The sequence below is a fragment of the Petromyzon marinus genome, chromosome 47, assembly GCF_048934315.1.
Source record: "Petromyzon marinus isolate PM22_M1 ecotype Great Lakes invasive population chromosome 47, UKy_Petmar_22M1.pri1.0, whole genome shotgun sequence".
In the NCBI taxonomy this organism is placed as follows: Eukaryota; Metazoa; Chordata; class Hyperoartia; order Petromyzontiformes; family Petromyzontidae; genus Petromyzon; species Petromyzon marinus.
This window is the reverse complement of record NC_133713.1, coordinates 11,187,325-11,200,678: the sequence shown is the minus strand read 5'-3', so window position 1 is coordinate 11,200,678 and position 13,354 is coordinate 11,187,325. Positions and strand designations below refer to the sequence as shown.

General features: G+C 47.7%; 1 long non-coding RNA gene across 2 annotated transcripts in view; it reads right to left on the bottom strand.

Annotated features, from left to right (window-relative positions):
* The window catches only part of LOC116952518 (uncharacterized), a 64,725-nt gene that overhangs the window by 3,236 nt on the left and 48,135 nt on the right, over positions 1 to 13,354 (bottom strand). For both annotated transcript variants that reach the window (XR_012947058.1, XR_012947059.1), the window contains one exon: positions 25 to 327. This is a non-coding gene — a long non-coding RNA (uncharacterized LOC116952518). The remainder of the gene's footprint in view (positions 1 to 24; positions 328 to 13,354) is intronic.

The window sequence follows — 13,354 nt, the reverse complement described above, 5'->3', positions numbered from 1 at the left end:
GCGCGGCATAAATAGCGGACTCACATTTGATTAGCGGCTTCGCGGGAATGCGGTGGCCCCGACGAGACTGCTGCTGCCACCGCCAGGGAATTATCCTGCCTGTGAATGAGACGGCGGTAATGCCACCCAGCACTGCCATCGCCACAGTCATCCATTAGCTGTCTACTGCTGGACGAAGCCTTCCCAAGGTCGCACGGTGCAAACATACATCGAGCTCCTGCACAACAGCCGCTCTGATCGCTCCATCTCCGAGTGTCCTCTCCTTTGCCTGGCACCCACGTGGTTCGTCTTGGCCACCGGCCATCGTCCTGTTGCCCCATGGCCAGGCTGCGTGGTAGAGGCGTCATCATTATTATACATTCGTCGATTAACATTGATCCTTACACCTTGCGTGTGCAAAAATAAATCGTTTCTATTTGTATATACATGTCATACGTATTTGGTTCATGTGATTCCTGTAGCCACTAGATGGGGGCTATATTCACTTCAACACTTAAATGAAAAAAAAGGGAACGGCGAACGCAAAAACATATGCTCGCATTTATCACAGATGTATTGGAGAGAGTGGTGGCAAAGTGGTTAGCACACTGTGCTTGGAACCACGGCTAACATCAGTGGCGAGTGGTAACTTCACCAAGCCACACCGGCCAGTGTGGAGCATGGTCAGTGTGGAAGCGTGGTCATACCATCCCCATGACTGACGCGTCAGGCCTTCATCCAGCAGTGGATTGACAAAGGTGCTTAATATTAATAACAATATATGTAAAAATACATCATATGCAGTCTCAACTATTTGTATACAGAATGTGAACCGTCAACAGATTCTTAAACAATGCTTGGGATGTTACGCACTCGTTCCAATTACGGGTTTTTATGGGCATCTGATAAATGTCAGCGGAGAGAATAATGCACACAGGAGAGCCATAAATGATGTGCATTGCTGTGTAATCCCTGCCAAATCCCCGCCTAGTTCAGCGTTCATGTCTTCAATGTCTCCGTATTTTCACTAATGTTTCCCTTCTCTCCACATCCCTGCAGGGAAACCACTCTCATGCGTTCCGCGCATCCTACACTGTATCTCACGCGCACGTGCGCGCAGGCGCGTATATATGCATGTATATGTGTGTGCCTATTTGCACTGGGGATTGACCAGGAATTTCATATGTGCCGTGGCTCAGAAACGCCGGCGCAGCTGAGCTCTCCCTGAGCCTACAGCACTTGCCTGCGCTCAGCCTGTGCGCTACCATTTCATGATGCATTAGACGTGCGATCTACCTGGCCACCGGCTTTCCTGTTCATTCTGGCCCAACTCGTGATGAAAAAACCACATGTTTTATGAAAAATTCCATCATTTCACGGGTACAGTAGTTTTTATGTGTTTTTTTTAACAGATAATAGCCATAGAGCGCTTTGGTTTTCGCAGCCCACGCTGCGATTCGTGGCTGATTCGGTTTTTTTGGCCACAATTTAGTCCAAAAACGGAAACAGTTGCAGAGGCGAAGGATTAAAATAGTTATAAAACTGCTGCCATCGCCGGCGTTTCTGAAGAAATATTTGTGAGTCACGGGTAACACAACGCAGTTCAGTAAAACATTACACAGCCCAATACAAACATCAACTATGCTTCAAAATACCAACAGCGCACAAGTGATAAGTGCCTTCTGGCTCAAATAAGTGTGGGACAGTGAGCATTTCCGTTGGTGGAAATTCCACATTTCTATGGTGTGGACTAGATCGTTTCACAGTATGACTTTTGCTTTATCACATGATGGATTTGAAATTTGCCACAAATGGGGAGCTTCCTCTCATTGCCTCTCTCTCTCTCCCTCTTTATCTCTCTCTCCTTGCAATGTTTATGTAAAAAAAGGCAAACAGTGAAATGGCATCTCTTAAAAAAAGCTCAATGTTTGGAATATATTACCCAAATTGTGGATGATGATTGTGTCTCAGCATTGCCTCAGGCCACAATTTGTGTGACTAAATGAAAGCGATGATAGGAACGCCATTTTTATACGAGGGCCTGTCACGTAATTTAATCAAATTTCCAAAATTATGCTTCAGTTCCTGACTTCAATAATTCGTAGCCTTGTTACCGAAAAACAACGAATGTCCATTAGACGTGCCCGTTGCGTTTGACGGCAGCTCAAGACGCTCGCTACGACTCCGGTAAACAGCAGTCATTTACGGCTGCTCGCGCGCCTAATGGCCTGTGCCGAACAACGGGACGCAAAGCTGCATCTATCCCACGCGCATCTCCGCCTCGTCAGACGCTTGCCCGCTAACATTCACTTTCGCCGGGGATATCAATAACGGAAAGGCGGCGACCGGTCAAACGGCGACAGGGCAACGGCGTAAAGGGACCCACACGCAAAAAAAAATAACCGGGGTAATTTAACAAACCGTAACAAGTGAGCGCCAATTCTTCAAACTGAAAGTGCCTCGATGTTTACATGATAATGAATGAGCGCCGCGCTCCCGTCTCGGTAAACTTGAGAGCGATGGCCGCAAGTGCGGGGATCTACGTGGCTGTGATTCCCGCAGAAGCCGTGGTGGCGATGCACGGTACCCCGGCGATCCAAGAGCGTGAGCCCCCTGTATAATTGGCGGTCGTGCGCCACACTCCCCCCCTCCGCCCCGCGCCGAGCCCCCTCCACCCACCGTGCGGGGCTCTCTGCAATTTGTGCGTTGACGAATGTGCCAGGGACAGGGCTCTCGCGACAAGGGCTCAGCTCTTCTCGATACGACCGCCGCGTCAATTAGAGAGGCGCACGTGCACTGCAAGTCAGCGCGCATTTGAAATGTCACGTTCTGCCGCTGATATTTCACCCGATTGACCCCCACTCCCCACCCCACTATCACACTTAAGTAGTAGTAAAAATAATAAAGTGGGATATGGCAATTTTATTTTTTACTATATCTGCCTTGCTAAATATTCAGGATGATCTCTTTCTTGAATTGATGCCCCGATGGCCAAAAAAAACGCTCGATATCTTGTGCGTTAATAAATACTCCGAATGGAAATATCACCTTTTGTTTTATGCACGTAATTTACACCTGGAATCATGACCTGTGCCACGGCCAGGTCACGAGAGAGGCCGTGAACATGAATTGCAAATCACGGTCAAGTGTTCTAATTTAACGAACAAAGATGAAGAAAAAAAGCCAAGGGGCAAGCAGCAATGCTGAATCCAAAACAAGAAAACCCGACCTGTAATTTATTCAGCATTCCAGCCGTATAATTTTTTACAATGAATTAACCGGGAAAACATTTCCGTGTTAATAAATTCAATTGAATATGCCTGCACGCGGGTAACTTTCTCAGATTATCTCGCAGGAGCTAAGCAAATCTCAGCCTGCAGAATTTGAATGCCCATTTTACAAATCGAAAATTCAATAGGTTTTGGTAACTGTCTAAAATCAGAGAACTATATATCTACCCTGACAGTCCAGACAGTAGCCCACCATCCACACTTAGATACCTAGAGACCTACAGACTCACACAGGGACCTATAGACTCTCACAGAGACCCATAGACCTACCCTGACAGTAGCCCACCATCTACTCTTAGATACCTAGAGACCTACAGAGTCACATAGGGACCTATAGACTCACAGAGACCCATAGACCTACCCTGACAGTAGCCCACCATCTACTCTTAGATACCTAGAGACATACAGAGTCACATAGGGACCTATAGACTCACAGAGACCCATAGACCTACCCTGACAGTCCCCCACCATCCATTCTTAGATACCTAGAGACCTACAGACTCACACAGGGACCTATAGACTCACACAGAGACCCATAGACCTACCCTGACAGTCCCCCACCATCTACTCTTAGATACCTAGAGACCTACAGAGTCACATAGGGACCTATAGATTCTCACAGAAACCCATAGACCTGCCCTGACAGTATCCCATCATCCACTCTTAGATACCTAGAGACCTACAGACTCACACAGGGACCTATAGACTCACACAGAGACCCATAGGCCTACCCTGACAGTACCCCACCATCCACTCTTAGATACCTAGAGACATATAGACTCACACAGGGACCTATAGACTCTCACAGAGACCCATAGACCTACCCTGACAGTACCCCACCATCCACTCTTAGATACCTAGAGACCTATAGACTCACACAGGGACCTATAGACTCACACAGAGACCCATAGACCTACCCTGACAGTACCCCATCATCCACTCTTAGACACCTAGAGACCTACAGAGTCAAACAGGGACCTATAGACTCACACAGAGACCCATAGACCTACCCTGACAGTCCCCCACCATCCATTCTTAGATATCTAGAGACCTACAGAGTCACACAGGGACCTATAGACTCACACAGAGACCCATAGACCTACCCTGACAGTACCCCACCATCCACTCTTAGATACCTAGAGACCTATAGACTCACACAGGGACCTATAGACTCTCACAGAGACCCATAGACCTACCCTGACAGTACCCCATCATCCACTCTTAGATACCTAGAGACCTATAGACTCACACAGGGACCTATAGACTCTCACAGAGACCCATAGACCTACCCTGACAGTACCCCACCATCCACTCTTAGATATCTAGAGACCTATAGACTCACACAGGGACCTATAGACTCACACAGAGACCCATAGACCTACCCTGACAGTACCCCATCATCCACTCTTAGATACCTAGAGACCTATAGACTCACACAGGGACCTATAGACTCACACAGAGACCCATAGACCTACCCTGACAGTACCCCACCATCCACTCTTAGATACCTAGAGACCTATAGACTCACACAGGGACCTATAGACTCTCACAGAGACCCATAGACCTACCCTGACAGTACCCCACCATCCACTCTTAGATATCTAGAGACCTATAGACTCACACAGGGACCTATAGACTCACACAGAGACCCATAGACCTACCCTGACAGTACCCCATCATCCACTCTTAGATACCTAGAGACCTATAGACTCACACAGGGACCTATAGACTCACACAGAGACCCATAGATCTGCCCTGACAGTACCCCATCATCCACTCTTAGACACCTAGAGACCTACAGAGTCACAGGCCTCAGACTCGTGAGCTCAAATGCCAGCACCTTCCCATCGGAGCTGCTTGTCTTGCGTGCGGCTCTGCAGGCAGCACCCCTGCCGCACTGCCGACGTGGTCGTCGGTAGTTTGAGGATGACGTCCATCGGGTCTGGTGGTGGCTCTTGAGGTGGCTGAGGAGGCCAACTGTGGATCCGAAGATCTTTGGGCACTTGGGGCGCCACGCGGTCCGAGATTCAAGGGGAATCCGCAGTGCCGGGTTGGCTTCTTTTCCCAAATCCTTTTTGGCGTCGATCTGCATCGTCATGGAGAAGCTGGGCCTAATGTACCCCCCCCCCCTTTATTCACACTCGGACTACACATTTCTCTTCGCCTCCTGCCTTGACACCCGTGGCTGCCGTGAGACAGGGACCATGGCGCACCTACTGGTCTGGATAAACACTTGACCGGTGGCAGCACGCGAGCAGAACAAGAGCTCTCGTCTCTCCGTAGAGCGACATTAAACACCTGCCATCCTCAAGCGTGAGCTTTCAATCTAGATGTAAGATGCATCATGGTACATCACCGTTGCAAAATAGTAACATAATTACAACATGGGCTATCACAGAGTATTGTAAGTAGCTTATACAATATACATAGCAAATCTAATAATCTAGGTTGAAAACTCATTTCTTTAGAACTGCTTATTGTGTTTAGGTTGCTGTCCTTCCCCGCACCTCCGATTCGCACGATTAGCTACGTACCGTGCGAAAGAAGTTCAATATTCATATATACATACGCAAATAGTTAAATATAAACAGTAAAATAGTAAATTTTGATTTAAAGCTTTCGTGACTGCAGTGATTCATATTCTTGGTTCTTTCGGCAAAGTCACGTTGAAGGGAAACAATAAAATAATAAAATATATGAAACAATAACATTCTCACGACGTTTCGACTGCAACACAAGCAGTCATCATCAGGTGTGAAAACCAACGGCAAGAACATTTGAAAGAAGTGGCGGTTTGTATTTATTTATTTTTAAACGTTAGCACTACGGATAGCGATTTGACAGTTTGTTTAGATGGACGAGTCCATCTATGTTCGGAAAAGAGGAGGGGGGAGACGAAAAATTAATGTATGCTGTCTGAAAGCCACCATAAGTGTGAACAATCAATTAAGACCCGAAATGGTTTATCAAATCCTTCCAATGATTGCTAAACCAGATAGCCTCATGAGGCTATCCACATATACAAACACAGAGACAATTCCAACCGAGAAGATGGAGGAGATGGAGCGATGAAATGATCTCACGTGCAGGCCGTCGCCTGGATTGCCGCGCCTGCAGGATCTTGAGATGTGTCGGCGGCGGCTTAGGGAGGTGTCGATCCAGCAGTGGATTGACCATGGCTGCTGATGATGATGTATATTGTTCGGGATGACTTTCGACAGGGAAAAACAGCCTCATAATCGGGCATCGTCTGAGCTGTGTGGACGCATGCTGGGCTGACGCTTGAAGCCAGGAATCTCGCGAGTGTGGAGTACTGCGCTCCGCATTACAGGCGAACGTCTTCCCCGACCCGTAATCAACAGCGTGGTGAAGTATGGTCATGCACTGTATCTCCCACCAATGATACAAAGTACAAGAGATTTTTTTTTCTTATTCCGAAATTTTAATTATTCAATAATCATGTCTGCGGTCAAACAACATGGACTGAAAACTCGAATATAGAACATTCGGCAAACGTTAAAAGTATTTTTCTGTCAGTCTAATATATCAATAGGATGACTGTGTCGTGTTGTGTCAATCCTCAGCTGGATGATGACGGACTCCCCATACAGTGTTGGCCATGGGGGTTGTTTGACCATATTTCACCATACCAGGTCATTGCGAGTCTGTGAGTGTGAAGGGGTGTGGGGGGGAGCGGAGTGTCTCAGCAGAGCTGTGATGTGTCTCTTGCCACTGATGTTAGCCGTGACTGGGATTGGAACTTGACTCGCTGTGTTCTTGGCACAGTGTGCAAACTAACTACTCCATCACCGCTCCCCCCGAATCAATATAATGCGATTTAATAGATTTATAATAGTGTTTTGAACAATTCCTCAACTTTCTGGGGAACTCGTTAACTCAACATGTCTTTTTTCACCTTTTCCTGTTTAATGCTATTCCAGTTCAAGTGTTCAATGTTTTATATTTCAGAGGCAGGCTTGTTTTTTTTTCCATATGCTCCGGAAAAGATGGATACGTAGTTTTGTATCGAGCAAAAATAAAAAAAAACCTTCACGACTTCATGATGCGCTTCTCAAAAGACAGTGAGGGAAAATGACTCCGGGCAAAGGTTCCAGAATTGAAAAACGACAGCCGGCAACTCAGCATTCGAAATGGATTTCGGCTACTTCAGCGACCCATAAACAAAAAAATAAATGTTTGTCATCGGCTTGACAAGATAATAACAAAAAAAACAATCCTCTTTACTGATCACCACTAAAGCAGTTTGGCACACGATCCATTCTGACACCCTATCCCACTGCGACTGTTTTAGCAAATAGCACACACGATGCCACTGCTTTCAATTTGGCTTTACATAGCCTGCCTTCGCCCGTCAGGTATAAATCTAGAAGGTTTCCTTCTAAAGGGGCGCTATACGAGCTGATCTGGTGGCGTTATATATTTTATCTTTGACAAGCATTTTGGCAACAAAACAAAAGCGCTAAGCCTCGGGGCGACGTGTTACGCATTCCGGTTCGTGATTATATATATTTTTTGGTTGTTTTGAAATAGGGAGGACCCAATCAGCAGCAGCCGTCGCGAACTCTTGCCAGGGGTTTGTGTTGACGCGGACACAGCAGAGCGCCCACGAATCGGAGCACACTTCCACGGGGCTTAAGGAGAGAAACGCGAATCTTGAAAGATGATGAATTGGGAGCGCCTGCGTCTGCCAGGCCCCCTCTGCCGTGACAGCTGGAAGCACGATGTCCTCAGCAGGCTGATGAGGAAAAAAGTTCTGCGGTAAATAAACTGACACTCGGACATCTGACAAGGCAACTGGCAAGTGACACCGAAAAGGGTTTGCATTAGGCATGCAATGATTTACCTGCCCCCCTCATTCCACCCACCCACCCACCTCTCCCACCCGCCCACCTGACTCATCTCACCCACCCTTCCCACCCACCTCACCCAACCCACCTCACCCTTCCCATCTACCCTACTCAACCCAACCACTCACCCACCCCACCCCACCCACCCAACCACCCATCCACCCACCCCACCCACCCAACCAATCATCCGCTCACCCACCCAGAGGCGAGCTAATGAATTGTCACATTTTTGGGGTCATGATTTGATTCAGGTTACAAATGGTCTCGTTTTTAACGTCTCGGTTGAACGGCTTCTTGTTGCCTAGTTTGTACAGCCTTGTTCACCCCATTAGCCTAAAGGTAGCATTAGCTTACACATTAGCATATGCTTGGAAATAATAGGTTCTCATTTGCAAGTTTCGACACGTATATCGCGATTGTAAGAATTTATTTTAGTCAATTAGATGATGAATAGTTGCTTTTCCTGGTATGGATGATCTTATATTCCAAAATCCAGCTGGAACAATCCACCTCGTGTAATTTCCACCGAGTGGATGCGTCTGTACGTAGCGGCTCCTTCTTGAGGCACCACAGAAAACGGGGCGAGCACGATTGCAGGGGCAGAGGGGAGATGTTTATAATAATTACGATGCTCGACTTGTAACGAGCGCAGAATTCGCTCGCTCTCTAAGAGAAGAGGGAGAACGACTCGGAGGCACGAGGAGCCACAGACGGGTGAGAAGGCAGCCACGCACGCGGCGAGAAGGCACCAACAATTGCCCAAGCTCCGCGGTCCTCTTCATATCTTGAGGTGTTGTTGACCACTTAGCGAGTTTGTACGTGTGGGAGGACACCGGAGCACCCGGAGGAAACCCGCGTGGCGTGCGAGGGAGAAACACTCTATCGCATACAGACGGAAGAGATGTGGTGTCCACATATTTGTACTGTCAGTGGTGAGCCAGGGTATACCACCTCGACACCCACTGGAACAATTGTGTGATCCACCAACCCTTGGCCTCCACAGTGCTGGATTACAGGCGTGTGTTGCCACCGCCGCCACCCGGCGAACATTGTTTATATATGTAAAGTAAGATGTGGTTAGAAGAACTTTATATAAGGGGGACAAGGAAGTCTTAGGCCTGAACTTGAACCAGGGCAGGGAGTCGACAGCACTGTGGGCTGGAGAGAGGGAGTTCCAGACTCAGAGTGCAGCAGCAGCAAAGAAGGAACAATGCGATTGTTAAACATTGTGTAACACGGTTTGCAATGGTAGGCAATTGCATGCCAGCCTTGTATAAAACAGTTTCTAGACCTCCACGAAACTTGTAAAAGTGTAGTTCGCTAACGTGTGCTGTTTTGTACTTGAACCCGGACCGCGCCTCGCCTAGGCTGACTCCAATACATTTTTTTGCCAGCATCAGCAGTGGGAAAAAAATGCAGCCGGGCATGTACGGTGCTTGACATGCCGCCTCTGCTGTGTGCTATGCTGCCATTCATAGGCGCTCGCTAATTGGAAACGCCACAGCAGCAGCCTGTGCAAGCGCAATGTGTGGATGCCTTCGCTTTTGTCTGGTCGGCTCAGCCAAACGCGACTCGAGTATTCGGTGTAGTGATCGTGGCTACGGGAGGGAGAGAATGGTGTGCCACGCTGCCCTCGATGCACGTACGTTCCACTTCTTTCACGCCGTACGTAGTCAACCGTGGCTAATCGGAGGTGCAGGGAGAAGGACAACAAACTAAACACAAAAAGCATTTTTAAAGAAATTAGCTTTCTAGACGATTTAAAAGTGCATAGCTCCAGTGGCTTCCTAATCCCGGAAGGAAGAGCGTTCCAGATGGCCGCAGAAGCGCATCTGAAAGCGCCGCGCGATGCGGTCACCGCCGCTTTTGTTCGATGGCCAACCAAAATCCGCCGCTTGCGAGGCTGAGCGGAGTCCGCGTGATGGGTTATGCTCCTTGACGAGATCAGCAGCAAGGTTTTATGGTTAATTTGTGGCAAGCACTTTGGGTGCAACGAGTGCGACCTTACAATGTATTCGTTTGGTAACCGGAAGCCAATGGCAACAACTAAGGATGAACGTGTTCGTTCTCAACGCTCGCGCAGGTCAACCTGCGCACACTAAACTTGTCATGCCTGCTTTTGTTCTTTGCATCTGCGTTGGTTTTTTGTTTTTGTTTACAACGCGCACGGGCGTGTGTGCGCCGCATTTGCACGGACAGAAACCCTCGGCCCCGCTATCCAGACCGTCATCTCAAAGGAGCCGATTGTGTGACCACTCTTGTCGGTTAAGAGCGCCGGCAGCTCAAAGAGTTGGGAGAACGTGGCCATTACGAACGGGGCGGCAGAGAGAGACACACAAGGGGCACGGCCATAGAGGCCTCCTTCTTACAAAACTCACGGTCACCTTTTTTTTCGTGGGAGGTCGGTCTTCTTTTCCTAATATCTGGAATTCTGTTCCTCTTGAACGAGGTGCGGTTGAGACACTCGGGCCCTTGAACAGGACAAGACTGAAGACTCGTCTGTTCTCAGGTGCGTTTGGTTATTTATTTTTCCATTGCCCCCTGTACAGCGTCTGGCAGACGCCGTATAAATGTAAAGTGTATTGTAACTGCAGACCGGTATCTTCCCCGTGAGCACACATCGGTACAGTACAACCATCAATGTTCGCTGCCGTCACATGCCTCTGGCAGTCTCCATAGTGCATAGGTCACAGTCTTCTCCATATATACGGCCTCCCCAAGGCACGTGGCGGCGGCGAGCGTGAATGACCGCATCGCACTGCGAGCCCTCGCGAGGAAGAAGCCGGTCCGCGGTGGCGTTTTTGCTTCGCCACTCTCTGTTAGGGTGGCCGCGTCGAGTCAGCCCCTTTGTCATTCACAGGTTTGAATTGGGGTCTGCGTAGTCAAGACGGATCAGTTCTGTTGAGCTGATCGTCTGGCCATCACTCGAGGCGATTGGGAGTTCAACAAAGTAGGCAACCTCTCGGTCAAAAAACAATTCAGCGAGGACACATGGGATATCACCTTGAAGGTGATTGGGTACAGTTATGGACTAATGGTACAGCAAACTGAATGTACCATCACCATCACCACCCCAGCATAGACGGAAAAGTCGATTTGTCCGAGTATGTCTGACGACGGTGATGATTGTCTCCCCCCTATCAAGAAATGTGGACACAGTTACGCGTTAAAGCATCACGGTCATAATTGGATGACAACATTATTCCCAAGTACAAAGCCCACTTCATGATAAGTACAAAAACTATATACGAATGCTTCTCCGTGTCTTGAAAGCGTTGGAAAGGTACGTCTGAATCCGTGAAGACTTCCCCCCAATAGTTAATCATGCTCCCTGTCCAATGACAAGTCATAACACTTTACTGGGACCACCACTGAATGGCAAAATCCATAAGGTGCCCAGCATTTACCCGCAAATAAAGGAGGCTTCAAGGGCGGCACAGAGATCTGCAGTCCTGTAATGCCACGTGGCGCCAGGCCTTCTCGTTTCATCACGACAACCCTCCCTTCCACCAGAAGCTGTTTCCAATTTACCACCAGCTTCTGGAGAGTGTCCAGCCAGAGGACCATTGCCGCTCAGGCCACGTGTAACAAGGAGCCCAGGTGAGATGCGGGGCAGCCATTATTGCTTTGCTTTGTTGCCACGAAACGAGGGGGGGGGAAGTATGATAACAAACAAAAAATGCTGACAAAAATCTGTTTCCCATCAGTTCCACTTATTTGTTTCAAGCACGCGGACACTAGGGTTGAGCACGGTTAATATAAACGGCCGTCACCGGATCCCCACAACGCTTTTTCCAGATTTAGTATCCTGCGGATGCTAAATAATAATGCTCTCTCCCTCACCGACGCACCATGTGGGACTTTCCATTTTTAAACTCGCAGGAATGCCGGAGTTGGTCATATTGATATGCCGTGAGTAATGATTCAGGTCTCTCTATTTTGTCCCCGCGGATTTGACGGCGGGAAAAATAATACGCAATCAAACTGACCGATGTTGAAAGATTGCCCGGTGATGCCGGGCTGGGAGGGAGCCCCGCACCACAGCAGGAATCGCTGAGGAATGGGGGCCCAGCACCACGGAGAAAGCCTGCAGTGGCCAAACGAAATTTAAATGCGGTAAAATTGAGCAAAAACAAAAACCGTGAAAGGCTCTCAAGGGGTTAGGGTTGGCACGCGTCCATCACTGCCGTGGAGTACAACACAGCTTAACCGTGACGACGGCGGTGGCAACGGTATACTTTGACATTTAATTTTTTTCAGTGGCATGGTATCTTTTTACATTATTGCTTTGTTATTGTTCGCAAGATTTGCGAGATGCACTTATTAAATAAACGGTTGTATTCGTGTATCTAAAAAAAACGGATGTTGTATGAATAAAAAGTAATCATCAAAATCCGAATACTTCTCAAATGGCGGTAATGAAAATCTTGGTTTAACACGTAGGCTTTCGCGACCAATATTATTCATAATAAAGGTTTTTGGGTTATTATGAATGAAAATCTTGATTTAATTGAAATATGAATCCATGATTGTGTAAGAGATGGAGATGGTTTGGAGAGGCTTTAGTCCAGCAGTTGATTGATGATGGTTGCTGATGATAAATCTAAATAAAAAATCATGCATGAATTTGTAAAATATCAAGACAAAATAATTAAAGCAAAAATATGTATAGCTGAAAATAACCTCATTTAAATTAATGTACATCCCTTTTATCATTCCACTGCTGGATGAAGGTCATGCCGTGCTGGTCGTGGGGATTGTTTGTCCATTCTTCATCACACGGGTCAGTGTGGGTTGGTCAAAGGCAGAAGGCAGATATCGGATCAAGCATCACTCAGCACTAATCGTATAATTATAGCCATTGCCGGGAATCGAACTCAGCATTGCCACGGCTCAGTGGGAGAAACACTTGCGCCTCCGCTCCATCGAAAATAAAAGCTATTATAATCCATATTACTAATTTCCCTTTTACAATTTACAATAGGTGCACAAGAAGGCTTACTGTCCCCCCCCTCCCACCTCACGTGAAGATAACGCTCATCCCTTGCAGAGTTTACTCATTATTTTGCCTGGTTTTTCACAGGCTCAGTATCAGCGATTTTTGATGGCCCTCAATTTGTTGCCATTTGCTCTATCTCACAGAAAGGGGCCATGAGAGATAAGTGCAGAATTATGCAACCTCTGCCTCTGATATGAACTATCTGCCCTGGCTTGCTT